This window comes from Peromyscus eremicus, chromosome 2, assembly GCF_949786415.1.
Source record: "Peromyscus eremicus chromosome 2, PerEre_H2_v1, whole genome shotgun sequence".
Classification (NCBI taxonomy): Eukaryota; Metazoa; Chordata; class Mammalia; order Rodentia; family Cricetidae; genus Peromyscus; species Peromyscus eremicus.
The window spans coordinates 34770466-34784055 of NC_081417.1; the positions used below are offsets into that span (position 1 = coordinate 34770466).

Sequence of the window (13590 nt, forward strand, 5' to 3'; positions counted from 1 at the left end):
TCTATTGTCGGTGTTCCTTACAGCTTCTCTTGGAGTGGGGGGATTATGGATCTGAACCATCTTACCCAATTTCTGAGAGACATTGTTTTAAAAAAGTTATACTTGAAGAAAATGAAATTGTGGATTGGAAATTAATGTCAAAAGCAAGGCAAGTTTGCCAATTTAAACACAGGTTCTGGGGTACAAGCTTTGTGGTAGAACATGTGCTTAGGAAGTACAAGGCCCCGAGTTCAAAGCCCAGCACCACTGACCAATAACGCATAATGGAAGCAAAGCAGGAGTTCTCACTCATAGCTACACTGTAGGAATATGGAAAATACTTTGCAGCATCATTAAATCAAGTCTCATACCATCCTTGTAATATGTTACCCACATACTCCAAATGAGGGAAACTGAGGGTCAGGAATTTAGGTGACTCGTCTAAAGCCATACAACTACAAGGTCAGAGCCAAGGTCAGAGCCCATGTGCACTGAAGTCAAACCCTTGTTCTTGTTACTCTTAAAATGACACCTTGGGGGCCTGGAGAGATGGCTCAGCTGTTAAGAGTAGTTGTTCTTCTTCCAGAGGACCCACATCAGGTGCCCCGCCATAGACTGTAATTCCAGTTCCAGGGGAGACAATTTCCTCTTCCAATTTCCAAGGGCATCTACACTCATGTGGCCCCCACACACAAATGAATAAATAAGTAAATGATAAAATAAAAACATATAAACTTTAGCAAAACTGATACTTTAGAATGTGAAATTGATGCAAATAAAAATTTCCAGAGGAGGGACTCTAAATTTCCACATTTAATATCTTTTGTTGACTGATATTCTCTGTAAAGAAGCTTTCAGGATAATATTTTTTGAGGCAATATCTCATATAGCTCAAGTTTACCTTGAACTTGCTACTAGTTGAGGAAGACCTCCAACTTTTGATTATCCACCCCGCCCCTGAATGCTGGGATTATAGGCATGCACCACCACGTCTGGTTTTATGCAGTGATGGACACTGAACACAAGCATGCTGGGTGAGCACTCTGCCATCCAGCGAACTGAAATTTCTAGTGCAGGGCTCCATAGGGTACTGCCTACAACTGGTACTATGAACTATTGCTTTTTGGTTAACAAAGAGTAAAGCTAAGATGAAGTATCTAGAAACTTTTGTCAGACAGGGTCTCATATAGCCCAATTGACCTCTAGCTTGCTATGTAGCTGGGACTGGCTTTGAACTAAGTCTTCTGCCTCCACCCCCTAAATGGTGGGATTATAGATGTGTGCCACTACGCCCAGCTTTAGAGACTTTGTAACAATGAATTATTGCTGAGACATCTAAATGTGTCATGGTGCACTAGTTGATTTGTCTTGTTAAGTAAAATAAAGGTCCAGACAAGTTCAGGTGGTATTGAACTCTATGTGGTGAATCTCATATGGGCATATGGGCAGACCTGCAAATTAATCATGGACTGCAGAAACTGGAGATAAAATAAGAAACCTGCCCTTCACCACAGATTGTTTGAGCACCATTATACAATGACTTAAACATGCCAATTAAGCCAGTTTAAAAATTAGTCTGTGCTGTACTATTTCTGAAATCTCGTTTCAAAGATTTTTGTACATTCTTCTGGTTGCAAGAAGCTATGTTGCAGATCTTCCTTGAGGTCACTGCAGAATTTAAGATTTTGTGGGTGGTAATGAGTAGACAAAGTTATTAAGCTCTGTGTACTAGGGGAACAAGGATGTCAAAGGCAGAACAAGGAGTCACAAATGTGTGTTCATGTAGTTCAGAAGGCTTGCCTTTCATCAATCGGTAAAGCAAAAGGACAGATGTAACTTTATTACAACTAAATTACAATATAACTGTAATTCAGTTGTTCTTTAATTTTGTTATTTGGTCACGGTGATGAAAAAGCAATTCATGTAGGAGTTCACATATGGGTTGATCTCACCATGAGTTCTGTAAGTGTCGATGGTACATCTTAGGTGTGTTTCATTCACTTGAGTATCTTCAGAGGCCAGAAAAATCCATACCCGAATCAACATGACGTTCTGCAGTTTTAAGTTGGGCTACTAACACCAACTCCCTCTCCATTGTTTGGTCTAGGTGCACATGGCAACTCCACCACCATGCCACCAAGAAGATTGTATGTGTTGCCCCTCCCCCACTTTTTTTAGATTGTTTGACAAAGTAATGGGTTTCATCATGACATCTTTATACACATGCATCATTAACTTTGTACTCATGTATTAAAGCTATGTCTTTCAGTTACTTGGTGGCTTTGGGGATATGAATTCTACTGATGGTCGGGAAGTTTCATGGGTGTTCTTAAAGGAAACATAGATGGGACCTCTTGATTTGCATAATTTTGGAGGGTTTTCTGGGTCAAGAGCATAAAGATAATTTTACAGGTCATCCTAGGCTGCTTACAAGAAGAAGATATTATGATTTTAAAATACTAGTCATGTGAGACTCTGTTGACAAAATGTATTACTCTCAAACAATATATAAAATTCAAAACATAGTACTGCAAAGACTGAAAATGCTGACTGGCAATAGTTCAACAAATTCTAAGATATCAACTAGTGTTAAACCATCCCAGTTGCCATCATTATTTTCTTTAGTGTATGAGTGGCCCTAAAGTTTCTTGATATAATTTTTGAAATGCAACATAGAAATTCTAAGTTGAAACAAAAGTCACTTTTTTCACTAATTTACCTTTGGGGGCAATTTTCTGCTAGAAAATTTTCACTATAAAAACACTATAGTTGCCGGGCGGTGGTGGCGCACGCCTTTAATCCCAGCACTCGGGAGGCAGAGGCAGGTGGATCTCTGTGAGTTCGAGGCCAGCCTGGGCTACCAAGTGAGTTCCAGGAAAGGTGCAAAGCTACACAGAGAAACCTTGTCTCGAAAAACCAAAAAAAAAAAACAAAAAACAAAACCAAAAAACAAAACAAACAAACAAACAAAACCCCACTATAGTTGTATAATATCTGTATTGATTCTTTAAAAACAATATTCTTATCCTGCTGGATGCATCTGAGCTTTGTTTCAGAAGTATGATGAAGGGTTGATAGTGATGCTCTTTGATCTTCTTGCTGTAAATTCAGAATGCTGGTGCTTTTATTGTGCTGTCTTTACAGCTTTAGGACTGCAGCTGCTCCTCACGTCAGAGTCTCAGTTGCTTCTGTAGGTAACCACTGATGCCTGTGACTAACAAGTCCCCAGGAAGGGTCAATTGCTGCTCTGAATCTACTCTCTTTACCACACACTAAGTGTAGTAAATACTGTTGAAATGTTTTATCAACAGCACAACACGGTGTATGCAGGTACTAACCATTGCAATGAATGAGAATGGGGACATGGATGGTAAGTGGCCGGCTGGATCAGTTCTCTGTTGTTGTGGAACAGATCATTTACAATTTTAGTGACTTAAAGAAAAGCCATTCATTTTTCTTGTGACTCTGCATTGAACAGCCTCTGTGAGATGAGGCGGCTCATCTCTATTACACGCATCAGTGGAGATGGCTTAACTGAGAGCTGGGAGATCGGATTCCAAGATGGTATACTCACATGTCTGGATAAATTGTTACTGGCTGTTGGCTTGGGCTTCTGCAACTGATATGAACCCTGCAGGCCTTTGGTTTTCCTTGTGCCTAGGTTTTCCTTTGTATGCTGGCTGGGTCCCTAAGGCTAACGATCCCTGAGAGGACACACTAAGAAGAAGGTATAGTGCCCTTTACAGCCTAGCCCAGAGAGTCATACATATCACTTAGATTAATTGGTTCTCTACCTTCCTAATGCTGCGACCCTTTAATACAGTTCCTCACGTTGTGGTGACTCCAACCATAAAATTATTTTTGTTGCTACTTCATAACCATAATGTTGCTACTGTTATGAATCATAATTTAAGTATCTGATATATGACTCCAATGAAAGGGTCACTCTGTCCTTGAAGGGGTTGTGTCTAACAGATTGAGAAACACTAACTAACACCATCTCTATTACAGGCTTGCTCAGCCTCAGCACTGCTGACATTGTACATTATGGGATGTTTAGCAGTAGCAGCACTGTCTTCATTAGTTACAACTCTTTGTCTCTAGATGTTGCCAAATGTTCCCAAGGGAACAGATATTCATGGGTTCAAACCGTTGGTATTGTTTGCTATAGATACAAATGTCTTCCCAGATTCAAGGAAACTCAAGATACAGAAACATGCTTTTGCATGTATGACAAGAAATGTAATTATTTTTGTCAGATAGGTGTTTGCACTATTATGGACTGATTTTTGTCTCCCTAGTTTACCTGTGGAACACTAATTCTCAAAGTGATGGCATTTGAGTATTGGGCCTTTGAATGGCAATTAGGTATTGAAGGTTAGGTATTCATGATAGACTTACTAACCACATGGGAAGAGATACCAGGGGCTGGAGAGATGGCTCAGCGGTTAAGAGCACTGGCTGCTCTTCCAGAGGTCCTGAGTTCGATTCCCAGCAACCACATGGTGGCTCACAACCATCTACAATGAGATCTAGTGCCCTCTTCTGGCCTGCAAGTATGCAGGCAGAACACTGTATCCATAATGAATAAATAAAATCTTTAAAAAAAACAAAAACAAAAAAACAAAAAAAACCCCATCGGTTTGCATCGAGAAGAGATACCAGAGAGCTTGCTTATATTACCTGTTCCTTTCTGTTTCTCTGTCTCTGTTTCTTGATCTCTGTCTCTCTTCCATGTAAGAACACAGCAAGAAAGTGTTCTACTAATAAGGAAGTGGCCCCCAGAAACTATTGGCAAGTTGGTCCTAGACTTCTTAGCCTCTAGAAAAACTGTGACAAATATATTTCTATTGTTTCAGATTCCCAGTCTAGGGTATTTTAGTATAACAACCTGAATTAAGTAAGATTTTAAAGGGTATAAAAAGAATGTACGTGAATTTTGTTAGTATTTTCTATGCCAATTATTTGAAATGTTCCCTAATTGTAGTATTGACTTTAGTTGGAGAGAATTTCTATCTCATTTATCAAGTAAAGACCATAATTCATTCTCATTCTATTGCCTTGACAATTTTGATGTCTTAGTTATGAGGCAGTTATTGAAGTACATCTAATTAATACAATAAACAATTTGCATTGTAATCCAATAGATTGGACAGTTTACTTGTTCCTTTCTCCCAGGGTATAAATTCATAATGTATTGATATACTATCATTTAATTAAGTTTTCAATCTTCAACTATTTAATTTTGCTTCCAGTGATTAAGGACTAAATTTCTTTCTTTCTTTCTTTTTTTGTTTACACTTTCAAATTACATTTATTTATTTATATATTTGCTATGTGTATGTGTAGATACCCTTGTGCCAAAGTATGCGTGTGTTGATCAAAGGGCACCTTGAGGGAGTCAGTCCTTTCCTTCTACTATTCGAGTCCCAGGGGTTGAACTTGGGTCCTGAGTCTTGGCTGAAAGCACCCTTACCTGCTATGTCATTGTGCCAGCTCTCCTTTCTACATTTCTACTGCTGTATCACAGAGTGGACCTTCTTACTGTTCTGTGAAACAGTGCAACACATGTGTTCATGGATGTTTCTGTTGTGTAACATCAATATAAAACAAGTGTTTAGATGTCAATCTTCATATTGACAGAAATTCTGAAGTTTTTAGAATACTAGTTTAAGTCATTAGAAGTAGCAATTTGAAAAAAAATCAGGGCTTAAAGCTTTGCTCAAAACTATTTTAAATTATCATTTAGAAGGATTCCCTCCTACAGATCCATCCCATAAAATGCCCTAAATCATTTCCTCTATAATCCTTCCAGTACTACCATGACAACCCCCTGAAGAAGGTTTGGAGGGCTATGGAATGTGGGCTTTTCATTCTCAGTTTCATTTTATAAAAAGATCTCAAAGGATATGACTTCATTTGAAAATTTGTAAAGACTTTCCATAAAAACCTATCTCATGCCTTTGAAAAATAAGACTACCTAACATTTTCTGAGTATATATTATGTGAATGTTTCACTGAATGCCCACAAGACCCCATTGAGGTACCTACTATTCTGATCCCTATTTTGCAAACAGGAAATGTGTATTAGATCACTCACTTTTTTGTTAGTGGTAGAGCCCTAGTAACCCCAAGGAATGTAACATTATGGCCTGTAGGTCTGACCACTGTTCTGGACTTCCAACAGTGACGACTGGCTGTCTACATTGTACAGCCTTATTGGACTTATGGTTGGGATGGGATAGAAGCATTTTTTTTTTAATCCATTGTCATCTACTGCACAGAACACTGTCTTTATCCTTAGTGGCTTAAAACAATAATCATTTCTCAAGGACAGAAGAATTGGTGATCTTGACTGGGCTAACTCATATATTCATAGTCATTTGCTGGAAGAGCTTCAAGATGGCCTCAACTCAACTCAGGTGTGAGCTGGCTCTCAGACGGAGCATCTTAATTTCCTTTTACATGGTTTAGTCTATATTTCTTCTAGCATGGTGGAGTCCACACTCCAAGAGTCTGAGTACTGGATCTGCAAGACCCTTTGTGGCTTAATACTCATCTAGGACTTCTACATTTCTTTTGTCATATTCTATTGGTGAGTAGTTACAGTTTCCTGACTCTTGATGGGAAATATGGCAATATAACATTGCAAGGAGGTATAGACACAGGGTAGCATCTGTCTTTGGAGCAATTGTTACAGTGGTTTATTAAACTATTTCTGCCAGCTGTATATTGCTATGTAAGAAGCCATCCCCAAATATAGAAGTTTACAGTAACAATGTCTTTACTCACATATGTGTAGGTCAGGGACTCAGGCATGTCTTGATGAAAATGGCTCTTCTCCACTCTACCTGGTGCTGACTGGGGCACATGGCTTACAATGTTTGGTGCTGTGGGACTTAAGATGGTCCCACATGGCATGTCAAAGGTATGTCCATCTCTGACACATTAAAAAAGACAATTGAAAGGACTATAGACTTGCTGGATTCTTTTCTTGTGGGGATGGTATGGTTCATGCATATGCCAGAATCCTTAATTTTCTTTCATGTGCTCCCTCCTGGGTGGTTTCTCTTCTAGAACCTGTCTTCATGACTTCTTCTGATGTAACCTCAATGGACTTCTTTCCATGGCAACCAGGTTCCGATGAGCAGAAGCAGACGTCCTCAGGTCTCAGAAGGCTCAGGGTCAGGACAACAGTGCCACTTCCTTCCTTCTCTTTGGTCCACAGCAAGCCACAAGGTCACCCCACAGTCTATGGCAGTCACGTAAGCTTTGTCTCTTAATAAGAGAAGGCACATGCGTGTGTGGAGATGAGCAGGACTGTTGAAAGCCGTTCTTGTAGACAATGCACCAGAGTGTTTGAGCAAAGATGAAAAACTGAGCAGTTGGTGTCAAACAATTAATCTGGGCTGGTGGCTACCCAAACAGAACTGCAGTTAACAGCCGAATGATTCGATGTAGGAAGGAGCAATGCATTTTAGAAAATACAAATATTTCCTTCCAATAACAAATCAAGCAGCAGGAGACAGTCTAAGGTCAGTGTTGAGAAAGTAGGGGGAATATGTCCTGCAAATGGCATCTTCATTCTAGACGGCCGTGAATGGTCAAACAGAAATGTCGGGAACCTCCTCAGCGAATCGAATGTTCCTCAGTCACATAGCAAGCACCATGAGGGTCCTCATGTCTTCTCCAAAGGCAGTTAGTCCTGATCAGATAAACGTGGGATTTATCCTCCCACTAAAGGGATGAGATCATAAAATATCCCCTCCATCACCGAAGCTTGGGAAGGACCCAGAAGCAGATGGCCAGGCAATATGGAGACTCTAATTAAGGAGAGAAAGCTGCAGGGCCACCAAAATAGATGGAGACATTGTCCCTCAGCAGTAACTAAGGCGGCTGTGGGCATCCCCAGATTGTTTTAGAGGAGCATAAAGCCTCGTTTTTTGTGCCAGCATTATTTATACACTTCACATGGAATCCTGCTGCTTCCAGTGCTTTCTATTGTGTTTATTTATTTATTTATTTATTTATTTAAATGCTTGTTTTGTGATGCTTGGGACTGAATCCCGGGCCCAAGTGCAGGCTAGGCAAATGCTATACCACCACTGAGGTATACCCCAACTCTCCTTTTATTGTTTTAATCTTTCCACATAAAAATATTTTTTCTTTTTCTTTTTAAAGGAATTGAAGAGCTGCTGATAGTCATGGCCTTGGCAAAAATGAAGGTAACAAAAGTTAATAATTTTATGCTTTTAGTATTTCTGGGCTTTTCATGTACACCCTCTCTATTCCTGTGGGTTAGTGTTACCATGGCAACAGTAATAGTAATAATAAATGACTGATATTTAAAAGAAATATTTAATGTTTTCATAGAGTATTTACACTTATTAATTTTAATTAATGTCTTACTTATGTTTCACTGGTAAATCTGGGTTTCCTGTAGATCATGGATCTCTGGATAGGCTGTGAAAAATCAGAAACTGGAAAACATAAATGATGTCATCCTTGCCTCAATTTTCTTATAATTATTTGGGCATTTTGTTATTTCCTTCTCTAGTTTAAAGGTTCACTATTTTTAGTGAAAAGCAAAATACATTGTATTTGGGAGCTGCAACTTAATTAGAACTCATAAATGCTAATTTTGTTCTTCTCCTAATGAGAGTCATTACTCACAGTCCCCGTATGTGCCCCCATTAGCACACAAAGTGAAAAGTGGTGGTGTTACTGGTTAATTAGCCTTAGCATTTAAAATGTGTGTTTGACGATTGTTTAGTGTTGTTGAACATCAGTACACATCAGGAGGTTCACTTACAGGTACTAGAGTTTGGATGTTAAGTACTTCCCAAAGGCCAAGTATTAGATGCTTGGTCCCAGGTGGCAGACTTAGTAGAACTGTAGGCTTCTGAGGGAAAGGCTCTAAATGGCATGGGGAATCCCACCCCAGTCTTCCTCTTCTGAGGCAGCAGCACTTCTGTTTTGCCTCATGCTTCCAGTGTGCTACTTTGCTGCAGGCCTGAGAGGGATAAAGCCAAGGAACTGAGTAGGACTTCTAAAACTGAGGTGAAGGCAGCCTTTGTCTCCCCAGTTCACACCCCAGGGACTTAGTGGAGTGTTGGAAAGTTGAAGAAAGAAAGAAAAAAGAAAGGACAGGGCATGACTGCTCCTAGGTGTGGTGGAGGAGAAAGTTTATTGTAGATAAAAGAGAGAGTGTAGGTAGGGACAGGGACATCTGAGAGAGTCCAGAGTGGACCAGACTGAACTGAGCCATGTGAGGAGACTGAGAGGGGAAGAGAGAGGGGAGAGAAGGAACCAGATGCAGCCGCCAGGAGGCCCAAAGGTACAAAAAGGGAGACAACAAAAATGTCTGGATTATTAGTAGCTGTAACAGGTAGGGACTGAGGGGTGCTGGGAGGTCAGCCTTGATATGTTAAATAGGAACCTTAGCAACCCCCCCCTCCAACCGTTGGAGAATTGTATCTGCCATTTCCTGAGTGGCCCTCTCTGGGTAGGGCGTGGAGCTGCTACAGAGTGTGGCTATCGTGACAGGCTACTGACAGGGAGGAATGTTTGTGTTACAGGAATAGGCCCAGGACAGATTCTGATTTTGAGGCTCTGAAGCTGTGCTCCATGCCTATGTAGTAAGGTACACGGAAGCCATGCTGACTTCATAGCAAGTGACTGACTTTTTCTCGGGCTCCATGCAGTACAGAGTTGCACTGAGGAGGCACAGCAAGGTTGTTGTTTGTTGAACATAGTTAACTAGTCCTTTCTTTTTAATTTTAATTTCCAAATGTTCATCACAGTTCCCATGGAGCGTGTATGTAAGGAACATGTAAGGCCTAGGGTGAACAACCCTGGTCAGGAGTTATAAGCAATAGAATGATGTAAGTAAACCACAAATGGAGTAGTGATAAGCTATAAGCTATGTGTGGAAGTAGGGATAAGACTAGAAACCTAGCCAGGAAAGAATATAAAAGATGAAGCCTCAGACCCGACCAACAGAGCTCGTCAGGCCCTCACGTGAGACGACTCTCCTCCACCAGAGACGTGAGATCCTGTCCCCAGTGCAGATGTGGCTGACCTGAGGAAGGCTGACCCAAGATCCAGAGGAACAGACATGGCAAGTCCGGACCTGTACACCCGAGAGGTACTCCTGCTTCCATTTGGAAGACAGGATGAATATTGCTTGTAATCTTATTGTGTGAATAAATGAGTGTTATACCAAGTCTGAATCAAGAGTGATTATTCCTCCCCCATAACCGGGGTATGTGCTAGCTACAGTGTAGAAAACAGGGATGATAATTGCTGTGCTTTGCAGGTCACATTTGCACAGAAAATGGAACAATGTGAAAACAAAGGGGAAAATCGGAGTCTTTGTGATGCCTGAGTATTTCTGCATAGAATTTTGTTTTTTAAAAATCGGAAATCTAAATCACAGCAAATCACTTTAAATGGCAACTCGATTGCATTCTGGACACTTACTAGAGTCTCACACTTAAAATGAAATGTCAAATTCCAGAGGAGGCAAAGTAATGCAGTCCTAAATCACACATAGCCTGAGGCTAGGATGGGTAGGCATGGCTGGATATCTTGACTCTCTTAGGTCAAAGGACCTGGCATAGAGTGGGTTGTCTACCCAGCAAGCCGTGAGCTTCAGGTCTCTGTTCTCTGTGTGTGTGGGATGAAATACTCTATGGCTGTCTGTCAAACCGGTTGGATCTGTGGCATGACTTGACCTTGAATTCCTTTGTTGATTTTATTGTTTGGATGATTTATCCCCGGATGCAGTGGGTATTGAGATCACCCAGTATCTCTGTGTCGGGACCTGTCCTTGTCCCCTTTGTGCAGAGCTTGTTTGAAACGATTCTGTGTTCTTGGTGGTGCTTCCCCTTTGTCACGTGGTGACCTTCATGATCTTTTCTGAGTAATTTTGGCTTGAGGTCTACTTTATCAGACTGGTCAGAACTAGTCTTGCATTGTTCAGCTTCCATTTGCGTGCTATAGTGAATTGCATCTTTCCATATTCTGTGTGTGTGTGTGTGTGAAGTTTCTTTAGTCAATGATAATTGAATCTTGCTTTTAAAAAGTTATTTATTTTTTAAAAATAATTTAACTTTATTCCTCAATAATTTCATACATATATACAATGTATCTTGATTATATTTATCCCTAACTCTCCTGTTGTTAGAATTCTGCCCTCACTCCAACTACATGACTGCACATGCGCAGTTCAGGAGTTAAGCAGAGGGTCTTGTGTCTTACGTCATCAGTGTTCGCTGGTGATCACATACTCGACGTAGTCACACAATCTGCGCATGTGTAGCAGGCTCTGTATGCCCATCTGCACATAGAAGAGCCGTGACTCAGACCCCACTCTCTCTCTCTCTCTGTTCTGTTCTTTCTCCCCCCCACCATCATCTCTCTCTGTGCACATGCTTTCCTCCCCAGGCCTGGTTCTCTTGTCTCTCCCTACTCTTCCTAATAAAGCTCTAAAATTAATACTGGGTTCTGTCGTGACTGTGAACTTTCCACGTGGTAACCAGTGCCTCCACCAGCACCGCTTGATTTCACCTGTCCCTCCAGGAATTCCCCCAACCCTAAAATGTGCCTCCCCACCACATTCATGTTCTCCTTGTTTTTTGTTTGTTTTTTCTTTTTCTTCAATAACTCATGTGTCCAGTTGGGTGGGTGCATATCATTTATTTGGGAGAAATTCGTAGCCACCCTTACTTCTATTTCTTGGCTTCTTTATTCCTTTTTTGCAAATTCCAAGTGCTCATGGTGTACCTCGAGCTACCCCATAGTGGCTGGATTGCAGCTGGTTTTGTTATTTTTTCAATCTCTTTGCTGGTCAGTTTAACAAGTTTCTGCTAGTTTACTTTTGAACTATGGATTCTTTCTGTGGCTGTGTCTAGCCTTCCAGGGAGGCTGTCAAAGGTCTTCATTTTTGATGCTGCAGTTTTGATATGCAGCATGTATTATTGATTCTTTTGTCGTCTTTCCAGCTTTTTGCTTACATTCTGATCTGCTCTTAAATACTATCTAGGCTGGGTGTGGTGGCACAACGCCTTTAATCCCAGTACTTGGGAGGCAGAGCCAGGTGGATCTCTGAGTTCGAGGCCAGCCTGGTCTACAGAGTGAGTTCTAGGACACTCTCCAAAACTACGCAGAGAAACCCTGTCTCAAAAAACAATAAATAAATAAATAAATAAATAAATAAATAAATAAATAAATAAATAAATAACATGCTATCTACTTTTTCTTCTAGTCATTAACATATTACTTTATAGTTATTTTACATTTCCTATCTGATAATTCATTCCAAAAAAGGGTATCATTTCTGATTCTGTTTCTGATGATGTTTCGTCTCATCAGACTTTATACTTGGGATTTTAGCATTACTTACTCTGTAATTATTACTTTTTAAAGTATGTGTGTGTGCAGATGGATGTATACATGTGTATGGAGGCTGGAGAACACCCTTGGGGGTCATTCTCAGAAACGTTGTTCTCCTCCTCTGGGCAGGGTCTCTCACTGGCCTGGAGCTCACCGATTAGGCTAGACTAGCTGAGCAGTGAACGCCGCTGGGAGCCTTGTGTGTCCGACTCCCCAGCCCTGGGATTACAAGCCTATGCACCAAGATCAGCAGTTTCCTGTGGGCTCTGTGGCTAGAACTCTTCAGTGCAAGGCGAGTGCCACATGAGCCATCTCCTCAGAGCTCTTTTGTGGTGGTTGTTTTAAAAGCCGTCCATGATGCATATGATGATAGGAAAGAAGGTAAAAAAGGCCTTAAGTGTGAAGCTCAGTGTTAATCTAGTCAGGAGTTGCTGCAGCTGCATGAACCAGGGCAACAACGTGCCACTCCATGTCCTTGGCTTTTCTCTCCCCTTTTGTTTAAACTTTCTTAATAATTTCTCTTACAATAGAATCTGGCCCTTGTCCCTCTTTCCACTGCAAGTTATGTTGTTATGCTGGAGCCTTGTGGCGGTAAAGTGTCAGGAGTACTGTGTAATCATGTAACCTAGGTTATGACCTCACAAACAGCTTCAGCTCTTTTTTCCCATCTTTAGGTGAAACAGAAAGTCCAGAGGGAGTGATATTGGGTAAACATCCTTTCACAGTGCAGACAAGGTTCTGGAGAGCTCTTTGGCTAGAAACTAGGCCTTTGTCATAGGAATTCTATGGGGTTTAGGCATAGTTTAAATGGTTACCATTTCTATCCTCTTGCTGAAGAGGGGAGGGGATCTTCCCTGGCTCATCACTGGGAGAACTCAGTGGGATTCCTAGAATAGAACACCTATAAGGGTTTCCCTGGCCAGGTGGTGGTGTCGCACGCCTTTAATTTCAGCACTCGGGAGGCAGAGGCAGGCGGATCTCTGTGAGTTCGAGGCCAGCCTGGTCTGCAGAGTGAGTAGGAAAGGCGCAAAGCTACACAGGGAAACCCTGTCTCAAAAAACCAAAAAAAAAAAAAAAAAAAAAAAAAAAAAGAAAGAAAGAAAGAAAGAAAGAAAGAAAAAAGGGTTCCCCCGAATGGAAGGGAAAACCACACAAATGTAAGGGTTCCACCATACTCTGGCCCTGGAATTTTCTCACTCTCATTCCTAAAAGTGT

The 13590-nt window shown here is 41.0% G+C and overlaps 1 long non-coding RNA gene across 1 annotated transcript; it reads left to right on the forward strand.

Annotated features, from left to right (window-relative positions):
• The first annotated feature begins 7062 nt into the window (after nt 1-7062).
• Nucleotides 7063-10211, forward strand: LOC131904593 (uncharacterized). Its single transcript, XR_009377769.1, has 3 exons — nt 7063-7244; nt 8161-8204; nt 10023-10211. It is a non-coding gene; the product is annotated as an uncharacterized LOC131904593 (long non-coding RNA).
• Nucleotides 10212-13590: the final 3379 nt, after the last annotated feature.